The sequence below is a fragment of the Anabrus simplex genome, chromosome 1 (genome assembly GCF_040414725.1).
Source record: "Anabrus simplex isolate iqAnaSimp1 chromosome 1, ASM4041472v1, whole genome shotgun sequence".
In the NCBI taxonomy this organism is placed as follows: domain Eukaryota; kingdom Metazoa; phylum Arthropoda; class Insecta; order Orthoptera; family Tettigoniidae; genus Anabrus; species Anabrus simplex.
Genome location: NC_090265.1, coordinates 1,089,738,496 through 1,089,756,287, shown reverse-complemented (window position 1 = coordinate 1,089,756,287; position 17,792 = coordinate 1,089,738,496).

Sequence of the window (17,792 nt, the reverse complement as noted above, 5' to 3'; positions counted from 1 at the left end):
GTCAGAAGGCCAGCGCCTCAGCCGTCTGCGCCAAGGCTGACGTAGTAAAAAGCCAAACCATCGGCGTACAGGCCATGAAGGCCTTTACGTAATCTTGGCACCAACCGGAGAATTAATTACAATGAAACTTGGCAAGATGTTCAAATGAGACACCATAAACTTAATGTCAACAATAATTCCGCTGCAAAATAATACACTAGTGTCCAAAAGTTAAGCATAAGGTACGAGTAAGCAGGGCAACTGGAAATAGACCGCAAATCGCACAACATATGCACCTATCAATTTTACGTGTTCGCTCTGCTTTGACTATCGGCGTAACTGCAAGGTAAACACAGCTAGTGCCTGCGCCCAATATTCCCTCAGTCGTGTTTGCCCTGATACAGTGTGCGGAGTGTAGTCTTGTGGTGAACGTGACCACATAATGGCACAACGACGCCATTTGGACCCCGTTTTGCAGGGTAGAATACTCGGCCGCCTGGAAGCAGGCCAGACACAAATCGAAGTCGCCGTACCCTTGAATGTGCCACTAAGTGTCATTTCCAAGCTTTGGAGACGATTTTGAGACACACGAGAAGTTAGTCGTAGGCCAGTACCAGATCGACCAAGTGTAACCATCCCACAACAGGACCGATATCTGGCCTTAACCGCCCGACGAAATTGGAGTGCACCTGCAAGACAATTGTCGGCGGAGCTTGCAGCCGTCTCAGGGGTTGCCGGTTCCCGGCAAACTGTGTACCGGAGGCTCAGAACAGCAGGACTGTTTGCCCTACGTAGAGCGGTGTGCGTACCACTCCCTCCAGCACAGAGACGGGCCCAATTACTGTGGAGCAGTGAACATCAAAACTGGACCATGAATGAATGGAGGAATATGCTCTTCACAGATGAATCCCGCTTCAGTTTGCAGAACGATTCCCGTCGCACATTAATCTGGAGAGTACCGGGTAGTCGGTACTGTCCCCGACGTAGTCAGTCAGCGAACACGAGACACCCCAGGGGTGCTCAGTTCGATGGCTGTAGGCATATAAAAATAAATGAATGTGGCAGGATTAACATAGGGTTCGAAAAATAAGCATGTTCAAAATGTAGAACAAATTTGACACTTTTATTGAATAAAATGAGATATTAGCCATCCTGCAGTCTGTGATAATGGATATGATCACTACTTTACATAAATTTCGGTGGCTCTTGATGTAACAAACTCAAATGCAACAAATGGGATTGTACACGTAAGTTGTTTCCCCTACCATTCTATCAGAGTATTTTACATTATTGTATTCTTTTCTTCGATTTAATGTTATTAAATTAGTAATTTGAAGTCGAATTGAAATTTGTTATTAAAAAATGAGGTCTTGACAAAACATTCCTCGAACAATCTGGAAAAATGCATTAATTTTAATAACGTGTATAAAAAGAAATATCCAAGATTCATTAGTTTTACTTTCATGGCAATATAAGATTGATATTCGTTTAGTCAAAATTTTGGTTGACATAAAAAAAATGAAAAGTTGAATTTGCCTTTATTTTTTCTAACTTAATCCGAGACGTCGGATATATCTGTTCATGTCGTCTCACATCTCTTTTCGTGAGAACTAATACAGAACTTATGATCATTTGGTTATTAACTGAACAAAATAACACGCCTTCTGAGCTTGCGAAAATTAATACACTGCCTGACAGAGCAAATGCAACACCAAGAAGGAGTGGTTCGAAAGGGATGAAAGTTGGGGAAAAAACAGAGACGGCACGGACGAATAATTGATGTTTATTTCAAACCGATATGCAGATTACACAATGCGCACGGCATCGACTCAGTAGGATGTAGGACCACCGCGAGCGGCGATGCACGCAGAAACACGTCGAGGTACAGAGTCAATAAGAGTGCGGATGGTGTCCTGAGGGATGGTTCTCCATTCTCTGTCAACCATTTGCCACAGTTGGTCGTCCGTACGAGGCTGGGGCAGAGTTTGCAAACGGCGTCCAATGAGATCCCACACGTGTTCGATTGGTGAGAGATCCGGAGAGTACGCTGGCCACGGAAGCATCTGTACACCTCGTAGAGCCTGTTGGGAGATGCGAGCAGTGTGTGGGCGGGCATTATCCTGCTGAAACAGAGCATTGGGCAGCCCCTGAAGGTACGGGAGTGCCACCGGCCGCAGCACATGCTGCACGTAGCGGTGGGCATTTAACGTGCCTTGAATACGCACTAGAGGTGACGTGGAATCATACGCAATAGCGCCCCAAACCATGATGCCGCGTTGTCTAGCGGTAGGGCGCTCCACAGTTACTGCCGGATGTGACCTTTCTCCACGCCGACGCCACACTCGTCTGCGGTGACTATCACTGACAGAACAGAAGCGTGACTCATCGGAGAACACGACGTTCCTCCATTCCCTCATCCAAGTCGCTCTAGCCCGGCACCATGCCAGGCGTGCACGTCTATGCTGTGGAATCAATGGTAGTCTTCTGAGCGGACGCCGGGAGTGCAGCCCTCCTTCAACCAATCGACGGGAAATTGTTTTGGTCGATATTGGAACAGCCAGGGTGTCTTGCACATGCTGAAGAATGGCGGTTGACGTGGCGTGCGGGACTGCCACCGCTTGGCGGCGGATGCGCCGATCCTCGCGTGCTGACGTAACTCGGGCTGCGCCTGGACCCCTCGCACGTGCCACATGTCCCTGCGCCAACCATCTTCGCCACAGGCGCTGCACCGTGGACACATCCCTATGGGTATCGGCTGCGATTTGACGAAGCGACCAACCTGCCCTTCTCAGCCCGATCACCATACCCCTCGTAAAGTCGTCTGTCTGCTAGAAATGCCTCCGTTGACGGCGGCCTGCCATTCTTAGCCAAACACGTGTCCTGTGACACACGACAACACGTTCTACAATGACTGTCGGCTGAGAAATCACGGTACGAAATGGGCCATTCGCCAACGCCGTGTCCTATTTATCGTTCGCTACGTGCGCAGCACAGTGGCGCATTTCACATCATGAGCATACCTCAGTGACGTCAGTCTACCCTGCAATTGGCAGAAATTTCTGACCACTCCTTCTTGGTGTTGCATTTACTCTGTCAGTCAGTGTAAATGGAGAAATATCATCAGTGTGGAAATTCCATTCACAATTCATCAATACTGTCAAAGTGTCACACATCAGCACATCAAACACATAGAAAATAATTATCTCACAACTAGAAAATCACTACATCTACTGCTAACTACTGAAATTATCAAGAAGAAAATATCTACAATATTTACACGTCGTTGAGTGTCGAACAATCTTATCACTCTCCTGTTAACAAATTCCATTATGTTCCAACAAGATCGAGTTACCACATGAGTGCGAAATACTACTTTGAAGAATGAGCATGCCTGGTTACGAACCAAATATTATTAAAATATTTAATTGAAGATCTGTTCTCCAGACCTAAGGTCTTCATGAACATCAACCCAGACCTTAACTCGAAATTATTACATTTCCTAAACACGATTGTGATATTATCACGAATTTGGGAGTACATCGAGTAACATGGACTTTATTTTATCATCTGAAGACACTACAATCTTAACTACACTCCATAACGTATCGAAGATTCCATATTTTCATTACATCCTGATCAGCATCAGGCACAACAGTATTACAACATTAACATGTGAAAAACTCAGTTTCACGAAGATTCATATCATACGCAACTATTCCACCTAATTTACACATACAGTGCATCACAATGACGACTCTAACTTGTCGTATCCCAATATCACACATGTGTAGTCGCGAAACATAAGGACCTATCATCGTCCTAAAATACATCATATCCTCCTTAAATGCGTCTCGATGATTAACGAATCCAATTAATTATCACATGCTACAATGCACGTACTCCAATTAAATTCATACATGTAATTCAGAATTAATATCCCGATTACAAGTTATCTCAAACGTGAGGTACAAGTAGAAATCCTATTTCCATGAAAATGTCGAAAATATTACCTCATTGAACTCGCCAGACATAGATTAGCTCACATTCGTAACGAAATTCACACCATAAGCAAGGATGGTTTCGATAACACATGGAGAACTCTATCAGAACCCTCGCTGTCAAACTCATTGCCACGTGGTCATTAATCAGCCAAGTGTGCTAATTTTACGACATATCCTATCGGAAGAGACAACCAGAAAAATGTCTATAAAATAAATTACTAGATGATGAAGGACAAATCTAGGAAGAAAGAAAGAATAGAATAAAGCTACATAGAACAGATATAAATAAGACGTAATCGACTTAGGCGATGTCTTCACATCAGGAAGTCTGGATCCTCAATCTGCCGTTCTAGGGTGAAAGACTCTGCATCCCGCCGCCGCTGACGGTGGTCGATGGTTTAAAACTTCATGGTGACACACTTGTAGTCCATAGCACTAAATTCCATCTTTTCCTGGAGATGATTATACGTAGGGGTCCTCCTTCACGTTCACTCGTGAAATTGCTGAAACTTACACAAAGCGTGTTACAATAAATTCTAAACACACACGTAATTGTATGCTGGAAATAACACGTACATTAGGAATTAATATCAGCACGTTCGACGTCTGATCACAGCACTATTCCAAGTCGTAGGTTTACATAATCATAGGAAGTGTAGAGCACAGGAACGAAGCCACTGTTCCTGATGATAGTATTCCCAGGGTGTTCTGCGTTGAAAATCCGCTGGCAAGGTCTCCGAAGTAACTGAAGATAATAGTTCAGGAACACGTCGGCTTGTGTGTGCATGTACTCGTATGACTTGACTTAAATATCGTGTCCGGCGCTCACGAACGGAAGTGAAGTCAACTTAAGCACTGAATTCTTCTGCGGTATGATTATATCATTCTTATCATCATTTTAGCCCAATGTCGTGAAATTAATTTAAAAAAGATAGTTTTTAATTTATATAGTCTATATGTGCAATTACTAATCCAGTTTATTATAATATGATCCATGAGCATTCCATAGTTATACATGTTATAAATATTTCATTCATTTTGTTCCATGTAATTACAGGTGACACGCGCTAGTTGCTTTTTATCTCTCGTCCACCTTTATTTTTATTTTTTTTATCGGCCGTACTGCCACCCTCTTCACGTCAGAAACCAGTTCTCTGTCACCGAGTCAAGGCCGCGCGCTCTCCGTCGCCGACAAGTGAACTCGGGTCGCACACCAACACATACACAGTCAGCTGTGAACTACTTACGGTCACAATACAGCCAAAGGAACATCGTGAAACGGGACCAGTATCGTAGTGGTGGCGTCATGTTGTGGGGCGGCATCAGGTTGAATGGCCGTACGGACCTGCACATCTTCATATGTGGTCCGAAGAACACTGTTAACGCTCAGAGATACAAGGATGAGGTGCTGAGACCACATATTCGACTCTTTAGTGGTGCCGTTGGTCCAGACTTCCTCTTAATGGACGATAATGCCCGACCGCACTGCGCTGCTCTGGTGGATGAATTTCTGGCTGGGGAAGACATTCATCGCATGGGCTGGTCAGTGAGGTCTGCGGATCTGAATCCTAGAGAACACGCCTGGGATGAACTGGGGAGGCAAAGTGCTTCCCGTCAGCCTCCACCAAGGTCCCTCCAAGACCTTCGCATTGCCCTTTCGAAAGAATGGGATCGACTGCCACAGGAAATCTGCTAGAGAGCATGCCACGTCGCTGCGAACCATGTGTGGCCGTTAGGGGTAACAATACACCCTATTAACAGCATATTTTGTTGTAGAAGACATTGGCAAGTTTTGTTAGTTGTTGTCAAAGGTGTTCCTTAGCTATCAGAACCTTTCTGACACTGTTTTCTTTGGACAAGTTGTGTGACATATGATGTGTGAGTCAGCTTTCGTTTGTTCGGCAATCCGTCTGACATTGCTACCAGGCGGTATGGCCTCGTTTAGTGATTATGCTTAACTTTTGGACACTAGTGTATTTACGAATTTAAAAGAATGGTAGTTTATAGCTGTAGTTTTAAAACTAACGCCGTGTACCGAACAGCATCGATTGCAATGAAACTAGGTACGGTAGAATGATCAATTAAACATCAGAACATAGCTGCACACCTGCTGTTGTTTTTTAGGCTTTCCACAGCACGACAAAAATGAGAGGTTGTTCGTGCTAATAAAATAAAATATTACTAGCATGCACGTTTATACATACTGTAGATCTAGTCCGCCCGATAGCCATGATCGTTAAGGCGTTAAGTCTATATGGTCTGACACCGTGGTTATCCGGTTGGAGTCCCGTAGGTCGAAATAGTTTTCACCATCAGAATGTTGGCTGGAAGGTTAGGAGAGTTGATGTTATAGATTTATAATCACTAGATTGCGTGCCAAAAACCTGCATTAAATGATTAAATTAATTGGAATTATTCCAAACATCGACGCAGTGTTCATGTGGAGTGAGGGCATATGACGCTCTTGACAGCGATTCATCCGTCGGATGGGGACGTAAAGCCTTGAGCAGACCCCTTGGCGTTATTCGACAGAAGGGCTGAGTGGCTCAGACGGTTTAGGCGCTGGCCTTCTAACCCCAACTTGGCAGGTTCGATTCTGGCTCAGTCCGGTGGTATTTGAAGGTGCTAAAGTACGTCAGCCTCGTATCGGTAGATTTAATAGCACCTAAAAAAACTCCTGACAGGCTAAATTCCGGCAGCTCGGCGTCTCCGAAAGCCTTAAAAGTTGTTAGTGGGGTGTAAAGCCAATAACATTATTATTAGTTATTCGAGAGGAGTAGGCTATGTGCCGACACTGGGTTTCACCCTCTTCTTACATCATCATCATCCCACATCCAGACGAGCAGATCGCCCATGGGTATCAAATAGAAAAACCTGCAACGGGCGAGCCCGGACTCTCGCACTCTCCAGGTACTAAAAGCCATACGATAAATAATGCCTGCACTAGTAAAATATTGGGTCGGGCGGCTTGATAGCACTCTCCCTGTAGAGTCTGTTCCAATCCACATTAGTGAGTGGCACCTTCTTGGAATCACCACAAGCTGATCTTTCTCCTAATTGTCATTTCCTGATATTCTATTTTATAAATGCTCCGTATGCATGGACATTGTCACACCTTTACGCTAATTCTTTTGTAATTTCGTCTCACAGTTGTTATAGCTTAACAGTGTCATAACTTTTAAACGTGTTTTGTATATTTCACTACACAACATGGCTTTAACTTCACTTAAATCGCTTAACACGTGTGCTCGCTGCGCACTATGAAGGCAGACTGGCCGCTAGGAACCGAGCGTTCAAGAAGTGCGTCGTGAAGTCGAATATTTTCCAGAATCGTTTTAATTACTGGACTCATAAACTGTTGCCTTACGGATACGTCTGGGTAACTCGACTGTACTGTGTGCAGTTTATATTATAATATCGTTTTAAAACCTCCCCTGCCATCCCGATCTACAAGACGAATTGGCGTCATAAGAAGAGCTCTAACACCTCGAAGAATAAAGTTACCGGTAAAATATAGTGTAGGAGTACAAGGGTCGTGAAGACGAAAGGCTTCCTAGGCCTCGAAAGCCTTACCCTGTCGGGGTTGGAAAAGTACAAGAATTGAAGAAGGGATGTTGAATACGAAAGATGAAATTGAAGAGTTTGACACAAGTAAGGAGAATCAATACCAGACTCTGCCAGGGGATTGTGGTCACCAACCCACGCACCCGAGCCCCGTTTCATTCCCTCATACGACAGGGCTGTAATCTACTGTCCCCACCCACCATGTCGTCTTAAAATATCCGAGGCTCAAAATATCCGAATTTCAGAGGACAGTTTAACAAGCCGGTTTGCTACCAGTTGGCGACAAGTCTCAAAATATACGAATTCCAGAGGACAGTTTAACAAGTCAGTTTGCAACCTGTGGGTGACGAGTCACAAAATATCCGAATCCCAGAGGACAGTTTAACAAGCCAGTTTGCTACCAGTGGGTGACGAGTCTCAAAATATCCGAATTCTGGAGGACAGTTTAACAGGCCAGTTTGCTATTAGTGGGTGACGAGTCTCAAAATGTCCGAATTCCAGAGGACAGCTTAACAAGATAGGTTGCTACCAGTGGGTGACGAATCTCAAAATATCCGAATTCCAGAGGACAGTTTAACAAGATAGGTTACTAACAGTGGGCGACGAGTCTCAAAATATCCGAATTCTGGAGGACAGTTTAACAGGCCAGTTTGCTATTAGTGGGCGACGAGTCTCAAAATTCCCGAATTCCAGAGGACACTTTAACAAGACAGTTTGCTACCAGTGGGTGACGAGTCTCAAAATATCCGAATCCCAGAGGACACTTTAACAAGCCAGTTTGCTACCAGTGGGTGACGAGTCTCAAAATATCCGAATCCCAGAGGACACTTTAACAAGCCAGTTTGCTACCAGTGGGTGACGAGTCTCAAAATATCCGAATTCTGGAGGACAGTTTAACAGGCCGGTTTGCTATTAGTGGGCGACGAGTCTCAAAATGTCCGAATTCCAGAGGAAAGTTTAACAAGATAGGTTGCTACGAGTGGGCGACGAGTATTAAAATATCCGAATTCTGGAGGACAGCTTAACAGACCAGTTCGCTATTAGTGGGTGACGAGTCTCAAAATATCTGGATTACAGTGGACAGTTTAACAAGCCAGCTTGCTACCAGTGGGCAATGGGTCTCAATATATCTGAATTTCTAACGGTGGTACTCTTTCGAAACACTCTGTGTAATTTTGTTACTAAATAATGTTGTTAGTAGGAAATGTCGACTAGCCCGCTCTAACGTAATGCAGTGGGAGTAACATAAATTCTAGGGGTTCTATGGACCGAACCCCTAATGTTGAAGCAAACCTTATAGCATTACCGTCGTGCGAGTAGACTATACTTGTTACTCGCTTCAGTAAGTTTGCATTCTAACCTATTACTGCATAAAAATCCGGGCCCTAGTGATCAGTAGGGCTGCTGAAGAAAGGATAGGAAGGAAGGAAAGATCCATGAAGAATTAATGGACACTTCACGAGATACTAGACCTGACTGACGAACGACAAAAGTACAGGAATGCAAAAAATGAGGAGGTCTGAAAAAATACAGGAGAATGAAGAATGAAGTATAAAATGTGCATGACAGCTAAGGAAGAATGGCTGAAGGAGAAGTGCAAGGATGTTGAAGGGCCTAGGAAAGGTAGATGCTGCATACCGTACAGGAAAATAAAGGAAGCATTTGGAGAAAGGAAAACCAGGTGTATAAATATTAAGAGTTTAGTTGGAAGACCACTTACAGGAAATGAAGACGAGGCAGAAACATGGCGTGAACGTATCCAACAGCTGTATCAAGGTAAAGAATTAGATGATATGGTTCTGGAACAAGAAGAGGGTGATGAAATGGAAAACCCAATTTTGAGGTCAGAATTCGATAGAGCTTTGAGAGATGTAAATAGAAACAAGTCACCTTCAGAATTAGTGACTGCCTTAAGGTAAGCCAGTACGACTAGGTAATGTATATGATATAGGAGAAGTGCCATCCGATTTTCGGCAGGATGTTGCCATACCTATTCCCAAGAAAGCAGGTGCTAACAAGTTTGAAAACTACCGCACCATTTTTACACGTATTATTTACAAAAGGATGGAAATATAATTTTAAACTGAGTTGGGAGAAGATCAATTTGGCTTCAGAAGACATGTAGGAACACGTGAAGTAATCCTGACTTTACATCTGATCTTAGAGGACAGAATTTAGAAAGACAGGCCTACGTACATGGCGTTCATAGATCTAGCAAAGGCATTCGTTAATGTTGATTGCACCAAGCTATTTCAAATTCTGAAGGCGACCGGCATCAGATACCGAGAAAGAAGAATTATCTACAATCTGTACGAAAACCAATCAGCGTGATAAGGATCGAGAGCTTTGAAAGCAATAGGTAATCCAGAAAGGAGTGAGGCATGACTGAAAATTGTTCCCCTCCTTTTCATTGTTCATGCAGAACAGGACTTAAAGAAAATCCAATAGGAATATGGAAAGGGAATTGTAACCCAACAAGAGGAAGTCAAAACCCTGAGATTTTCCGATGATATTGCTATTTCTTCTGAGTCTGCAGAAGATCTAGAGAAATTGCTGAATGATGTGGACAGCGTCCTGGGAAGTACAAGATCAAAATAGATCAAAATATATGTCCAAAAGAAAAGGAATGGAGCGCAGTAGAACGATGTCAGGTGATGCAGGAAATATTAGGTTAAAAAATTAAGTCTTAAAGGAAGTAGATGAATATTGTTTGCTCTGGTTGTAAAACTGACTATGGTAGACGTAAGGAGGACATAAAATACAGACTAGCAAAAGCAAGGAAGGACTTTCTTAAGAACATAAATTTGCCGGCTTCGAACATTGATAAAGGAATTCCAAAGAATTTTTGGAAGAGTTGAGTCTGGAGCGTTGAATTACATGAAAGTGGAACATGGGCGATAAGTAACCCAGGAAGAAAGAGAATAGAAGCTTTCGAAATGTGTTGTTATAGAAAAATGCTGAAGGTGAAAACTGTAGATCGAATCACGAATGAAGAGATAATGAATCGAATTGGTGAGAGAAGATCGATTTGGCTAAATTTCACAAGAAGATGGGATAGAACGATATGACACATATTAAGAGAGCCAGGACATTTACGGTTCGTTTTTGGGGTAAGAACGATAGAGACAGACGGGACACTAAAGTATGAATATGGCAAGCAGATCAGAGCAGATGTAGGATGTACTAGTTACGTAGAAATGAGAAGATTAGCAGGGGATAGGGTGTTATGGAAGGCTGCATCGAAGCAGTCTTGGACCGATGGCTGTAACAACAACACGATAAAAGAATTCACCCTCAACTGAGCGAAGTGTGGGCTACCGGCTAGTAAACTTAAGAAATGTTTGTTTTGAAAGTCCTTGTCACTTATGCAGCCAGTTACACTTCTCGGCTATACAGATTAATTTCATCTACATGTTTCTTGCGGATATTTTGATATTGTTTTCTGCCAATTTCATATGCGGATATTTCGGGACTCGGATATTTTGGGACTGCACCCCGACTCAGAGTGAAAGCAAGTCGTTAGTTAGACTAAACTCACGTTGTCCAAATTCCCTAGCAGGAAGCAACAGCTTCCACAGTGTTATTGCATAAACTGAATATGAATTACATAAGTAAAGAGAACCTCCCTATTTATCACAAAACTCGCTCAACTTTAGTGGAATATGTCACACTACTACCATACAAGTGTTCATGAAATTTGGTGCCGGGCCAACTACTCCAGCGCCCATAAATAGTGGGGTTTAGGGAAAGCATCTTTGAGGTTTGGAAGCATGATAATGTAGCAATTTAAATGCAACTAGACCGGAGCGTCTGCACTGGAGGACTTCTTCTTTATGTTACACGGTCCATTGCCACAGCGGTCACTTGGCGTACTGTACCTCTGGTATGAACAACACCTCTGGCAATAAACATTACCATGATGTCAACTGGGATACATCACGAAGTATTGATAGACAAAGTAGGATGCGCTCAAATTTACAGTAATCCAGAAACATTAAGCACCGAGCTCGACTTATGTGCGGCCAGTATCCAGTATTCGCGAGATAGTCGGTTCGAACCCCACTGTCGGCAGCCCTGAAGATGGTTTTCCGTGGTTACCCATTTTCACACCAGGCACTTGCTGGGGCTGTACCTTAATCAAGGCCACGTACGCTTCCTTCCCACTCCAAGCTCCTTCCTGTCCCATCGTCGCCAAAAGACATATCTATGTCGGGACGACGTAAAGCAACTTAAAATACATCAAGCAAACTATAGAAATACCTAATGAAGTAAAGCAAACGATCGTTATAATCAAAGCTTGTGACAGGGATGTATCTTTTTTTCAACGTCACGTTCTCACTGTTGAGTGAGTGCGGCGGAGCATCGGATTTTAAGTTGGAACTTGAGCAAGTGAGTTAAGGTCGGATGTCCTTGCAGTTTGTCTGACTACCATTCCCGGGTTTTAAAGCAAGATATTAGGACCCTGAGATCGTCACTGTGCGATTTATCCCTGCTAAGACTGAAAAAAAAGAGTGAAATCCTGTATTTTCTACTTGTTTCAAACCATTACCCACACTCTTACATACCTGTTTCTAGTAAAGGTAGCAACCAAACGTTGTCGGTGTAATTCATTGTATAATCCGGCTCCTGGGCTGAATGGTTAGAGTAGTGGCCTTCAGTTCGGATTGTTTCGAGTTTGATTCCCCTTCGGGCTCAAAATTTTTGCGCCTAGGGTTAATTTCTCCGACTTGGGGACTGAGTGTCTGTGTTCGTCTTAATACACTTCTCATTATGTACACAAAACATATCACACTACCAACCACAACACAGACATCCACACAGGGCTGTCGTCAGGGGATACATCCAACCGTAGAACTGGACTTAATACTAGTACAGTGTCAGCGCCAAGTAACTGAGAAAAGGCGAATATTATTATTATTATTATTATTATTATTATTATTATTATTATTATTATTATTATTATTATTATTATTTATTATTTATTATTTATTATTTATTATTTATTATTTATTATTATTATTTATTTTCTTTAATAATAATAATAATAATAATAATAATAATAATAATAATAATAATACCGGGCGAGTTGGCCGTGCGCGTAGAAAAGTGAAAAGTGGTATGAAGGCTGGAAAGGGGTCCACTCAGCCTCGGAAGGTCAACTGAGTAGAAGGAGGGGGGAGGAGTGAGGGAGGAGGGGGGTCGATTCCAACCTCAGCTATCCTCGAAGTGGCTTTCCGTGTTTTCCCACTTCTCCTCTACGCAAATGCCGGGATGGTGCCTAACTTAAGACCCACATTCTTGCCCATCCCGCCAAATGTTCCCATCTCCCATAAGACCTCTGTTCAGCATAGAAGGTGAGGTCCCCTGGGCGAGGTACTGGTCTTACTCCACAGTGGAATCCCGAAGAAACCAAGAAAGAAAAGAAAGATCATAATAACAATGAAAATCATAATAATTATCAGATGAACAAGAAGACTGAGCAAGTGGCCGTGCGGTTAGGGTCGCGCAGCGGTGAGCTTGCATTCCTGAGATAGTGGGTTCGTACGTCACTGTCGGCAGCCCTGAATATGGTTTACATTGGTTTCCCATTTTCACACCAGGCAAATGCCGGGGCTGTACCACAGTTAAGGCTACGGCCGCTTCCTTCCCACTCCCAGCCCTTTCATAACCCATACTTGCCATAAGACTTATAATAATAATAATAATAATAATAATAATAATAATAATAATAATAATAATAATAATAATAATAATAATAATAATAATAATAATAATAATAATAATTGTTCCGAGGTATCTGTGGAACGGCAGACGTGAAAGAAGGTGCGGGGGTGAACAAGTCCCAAAATACGAAATTAAAGTTAAGATAAAATTTAACAAGGTTATATTTTCTTTTAAAGATTAAGAAATAACAAATAGAACAGGTACTCAGTAGCCGAATCACAATTTGAAAATGTACAATTACAATGATTACAGGATTTGGGCTCCGAGAGCCAGACACACAATTCTTGGGCTATAAGCCCAACTTTACAATATACACAATTCAACAAAGGGGCAGAAGACCCCAAGCATGCCCAGGAGCACTTGCTCCCAATTACACCGTAAAGCCTCCTCGAGGCGCGCAGAAACAAAATTTAAGAAAGAGCTACCTGCTCTTAAGTTCGAGCCTATCAAAGGCCACACAAAACTCCACTTTCAAATTGTCCTCGAAGGACATGAAAACAGGGGTAAAAAAATACCCAACCTACTGAGGCCTATTAAGTAAGGAAACAGGTCAATTATATGGCCTCTAAAATACCATCTTGAGAGGATGCGAAGCTGCACTCTTAATACATTTTGTTTAAAACCTACTTGGCACTAGGCCGTTAATGCAAGGGCTAATCCCATACTAAAGAGGTGACTTATATGAGAAGACAATTTACATTACGCTAGAATGGAAGAAACGGTTGAGAAAATAAGTTCACCTCAAAGCAATATGAGTGGGAGCTCGAGAGGGTTAAGCACTCTCTATCCCAATTTATTGTTTAAACAGATAGAATTGATACCGAGTGTCTTTACATTTTAAGGGAAAGTTACATGGTAAAAGGCCCCGAGAGTTAAACTGCTGAGCTAGCAAGAAAATAAGTTATTAAACGGCCATTACCTTGTGGATGAACTGCTGCCCGAAGAAAGAGGCGCTTCCCGCCCCCTGCTACGTACTTTACACACTGAAAGATGTTACTGAAGTGGCGCGGAGACCCGAAAATCAGCAGTTTATATACTCTCGCGGAAAGTTCGAGGCGTTTCAGGAATGAGAACACCCTCCCACAAGAATTTTATTGGCTAGGGTTAAGCAACATATCCAAGTTGAAGAAGATACACCTGATTGGTCATAAATTAATTAAAGAAATTCGGGATTGGCTAGATTCAAACCTGGCGGAAGGAAGGGGTTAATATTGCCAACATAAACAATAACTGAAGGAAATTTAACAAAGAACAAACTTATGAACACAAAATTTCTTCAAAAACATAGTTCTTTCACTTCGCACTAGGGTGCATAATTGTATTTCTTCAGTAGTGCCATTTGGAAGAGAATGTCCACACTTCTTACTACAGGCAAAACCAAAATACATCGAAAACGACCCAGTTCAGAAACTTCAAAATTTACAAGTAGTGACATCTTCTGAGAAACTAGAAAATTAACACAGTAGATAAAGTTCAGACTTCCTCCAGTAGAGGAGTTTCAACTGGCGCAAAGTTCGAATTAGCGACGTGGAGGTGTACCACCCGGTACAATAATAATAATAATAATAATTCATTCTATATACCCAAAATGAATGTTTGTGCAAGGATTTCCGATGTTACGTTTCAGTGGGTATCAATAAATTCTTTTCTAAGATAGACGTGGTTATTTTCCATGTTACTTATTTTTTGATATACTAAATTTTCTGAACATAACTATTAATAATTGTCCAATATGTATGACTGAAGGGAAAAGTTATGTAGCGGATCCATTTGCGGTGTCACACTAGTTAAGTGTAGCGCGAAGGCATCATTTCGAAATAGGCTACAGCCCACTACCTTTCATCCAACTGTTTGAAAGTTGGCATACTGACAGTATGCAATGATAGCGAGATAATAAATCAAATGAAATATGATGAAATTTCACTCAGATTAATTTAGTAATTCTAGGGTGGCGCAGCTATGAGCTTGCATTCGGGATATAGTGGGTTCGAATGGTACCTACTGTCGGCAGCCCTGAACATGGTTTTCCGTGGTTTACTGTTTTCACACCAGACAAATGCTGGGACTGTACCTAAATTAAGGCATGGCCACTTTCTTCCCACTCCTAGCCCTTTTCTATCGCATCATCACCATATGACCTATCTGTGTCGGTGCGACGTCAAGCTAACTTTAAAAGTAGAGTAACTTTATTCCCTTTTTGTTTACTACTAGATGTTCGTATATTTATTTGCATCCAATCGTATGTTATTACCACAAGTCGATTTGCATTTCGAAATAAATGTATGCTGCAGTTTAAAGCATTTTTGCTGTATACATACACGAGCTGCACGATGGCCTATATCGATTTTGATTTATTACTAATTTGACGAATGAAATCTTCGTCGTCGTACAGATGCCATTGGTTATACTGAAGGTTATGTACAGCATGTTGTAGACTCCATGTAACGGCCGAACAATTTAACTGATGTTAGTCTTCTCTGAGGGTTCTCTCCCTCTGGGTGGATGTGGAAGAATACATCCACCATATCTCCTTCCTCCAGTAAGAAGTGAATGAAATTGGAGGGACGCTCTCATCTTGGGAGAGTGGATTGGTGACTACGGGCCCCTACCTGATCCTGGCATTGATTCTACTTGTGCCAGACTCTTCAATTTAATCTTTCCAATCGCACCTCTCTTGATTAAATCTTGTTATCTTCCGACTCTGATGGTATTGGGCTTCGAGACCCTGGGACTCTTTCATTTTCACGCCATTCGCGGCCCTTCACCTTTTTTTCTTTTTGCAGATACAGTGAAACCCCTCTAAGTTGGACTCCTACGGTTAGTTAAAAATGTTTCCGATATAGTTGGGTGTCCAGTCTACAGGGTGAGTGTACAGCATTTCAAAGTACACTGACAGTGCCGGAAAGGAAAAACTGAGGTAATGTGTAATGTATATCCCTACATAATAAAAACAGCGGTCCTTTGAATGTATATATAAATTTCTTAGATACCTTACGTACAAAATAACTAATAATTACCCTAAATTTGATTCGTATGATGACTTAATGAAACAACTTGGCTATAAGTCCTTAGTAAAAAGACGAGTAATTGCAGTTCTTCTATTTGTCTACAAATTATTTAACAATCTTATTGGTAGCTCTATCTTGCTCTCTCTGTTCAACTTGTCTGTCCCTAATCCATCTACACGCCCGAAATATGTTACTTTCTACTGCTCTAGATCAAGAACCCAACAATATAGTAATTCGCCAGTGTTAAACTCTATGAAAATATTTAATAAATATAGGAATGAGTATAAACTAGATATATTTGCAACTACATACACATCCATAGTAAAACAATGTAAACAAATAACTTAATTGTTTTCAGTTCTAAGTTAAAATCTCACTTTGCTGATTCCTATTGTTAAGCTTATAACTTTAGTTAATATTCTAGTTTCTAGTTATACCATCTACCTCATCATCATTATTATCTTCGATAACATCACTACCATCATGTATAATTACAGTACTAATGCAGCTTTAAAGCATTTCGTAATTCATTTTAATTGTAATATTTTAAATACCTTGTTATGATATGTTCATATGTAACTGAATATTTGTAATACTGTGTTACTGAAGAAAAGTGTATTTTTTTATTTCATTCATGATTTTACTTTACAGGGACTTTCATAAGAGGTATTATAATTTTAATTTAATATTTGTTTTTATCTAATGTAATAGTAAATGTATATGTGTTTCACATCATTAGATTTGTACCTGTCTGAAGCACAATAAATAAGTAAATAAGTACAGTACACTGAATTTGATGCCTACTAAAACTTAGAAAAAGCACTACAGTGTTGTCTTATCATTAATTTTGCATATTGTACTGTACAGTACTGTACTCATCATTTACAGTTTATCGAAAAATTCAGTCATAAGCCATTTTATTTTTCTACTTTTGCGCATGCTCATTCTGATTCATTTTCCCTACGTAATCCAAATACAGTTTCAATCATTTCTGGTTGGTTATCCACAGACGCATAACGTGCCAACTGATTAATACACTGCACAGCTTTCTGGTGAGCAAACGGCTCCTTGTCGACTAAAACTGTTTCTTCTTCTTATTATTCTCTTTCTGAATTACAATATGTACAATACATTAATTGTTCCAGTTATAACATCGTGGACTTCCAAAAGATGATCGAAATCATTAGAAACACCAACGTCTCACAATTCACTGAGAAGGTCTTCAGGGAGACATCTCAATTCCTCAGTTAACATAGTTCACAACCAATTGTTGCTTTACACACGTCCATCCACGCACCATGGGTCCAGCAAATTGCGTCGGGGACCGTCACACTCGGTGTAAATTCAACTGCATTGTTAACACTGCAGTGGTCGCGCGTTCTAATAATATAGAACAGAGGTTAATATCTTTTTACACTTGTTAAAATAACTTTATCAATTATTTTGCACTTGGGTGTGTAAAATACATGATATAAAACCCATGTTATGAATTAAAACTTTTTATTTTTATAAACAC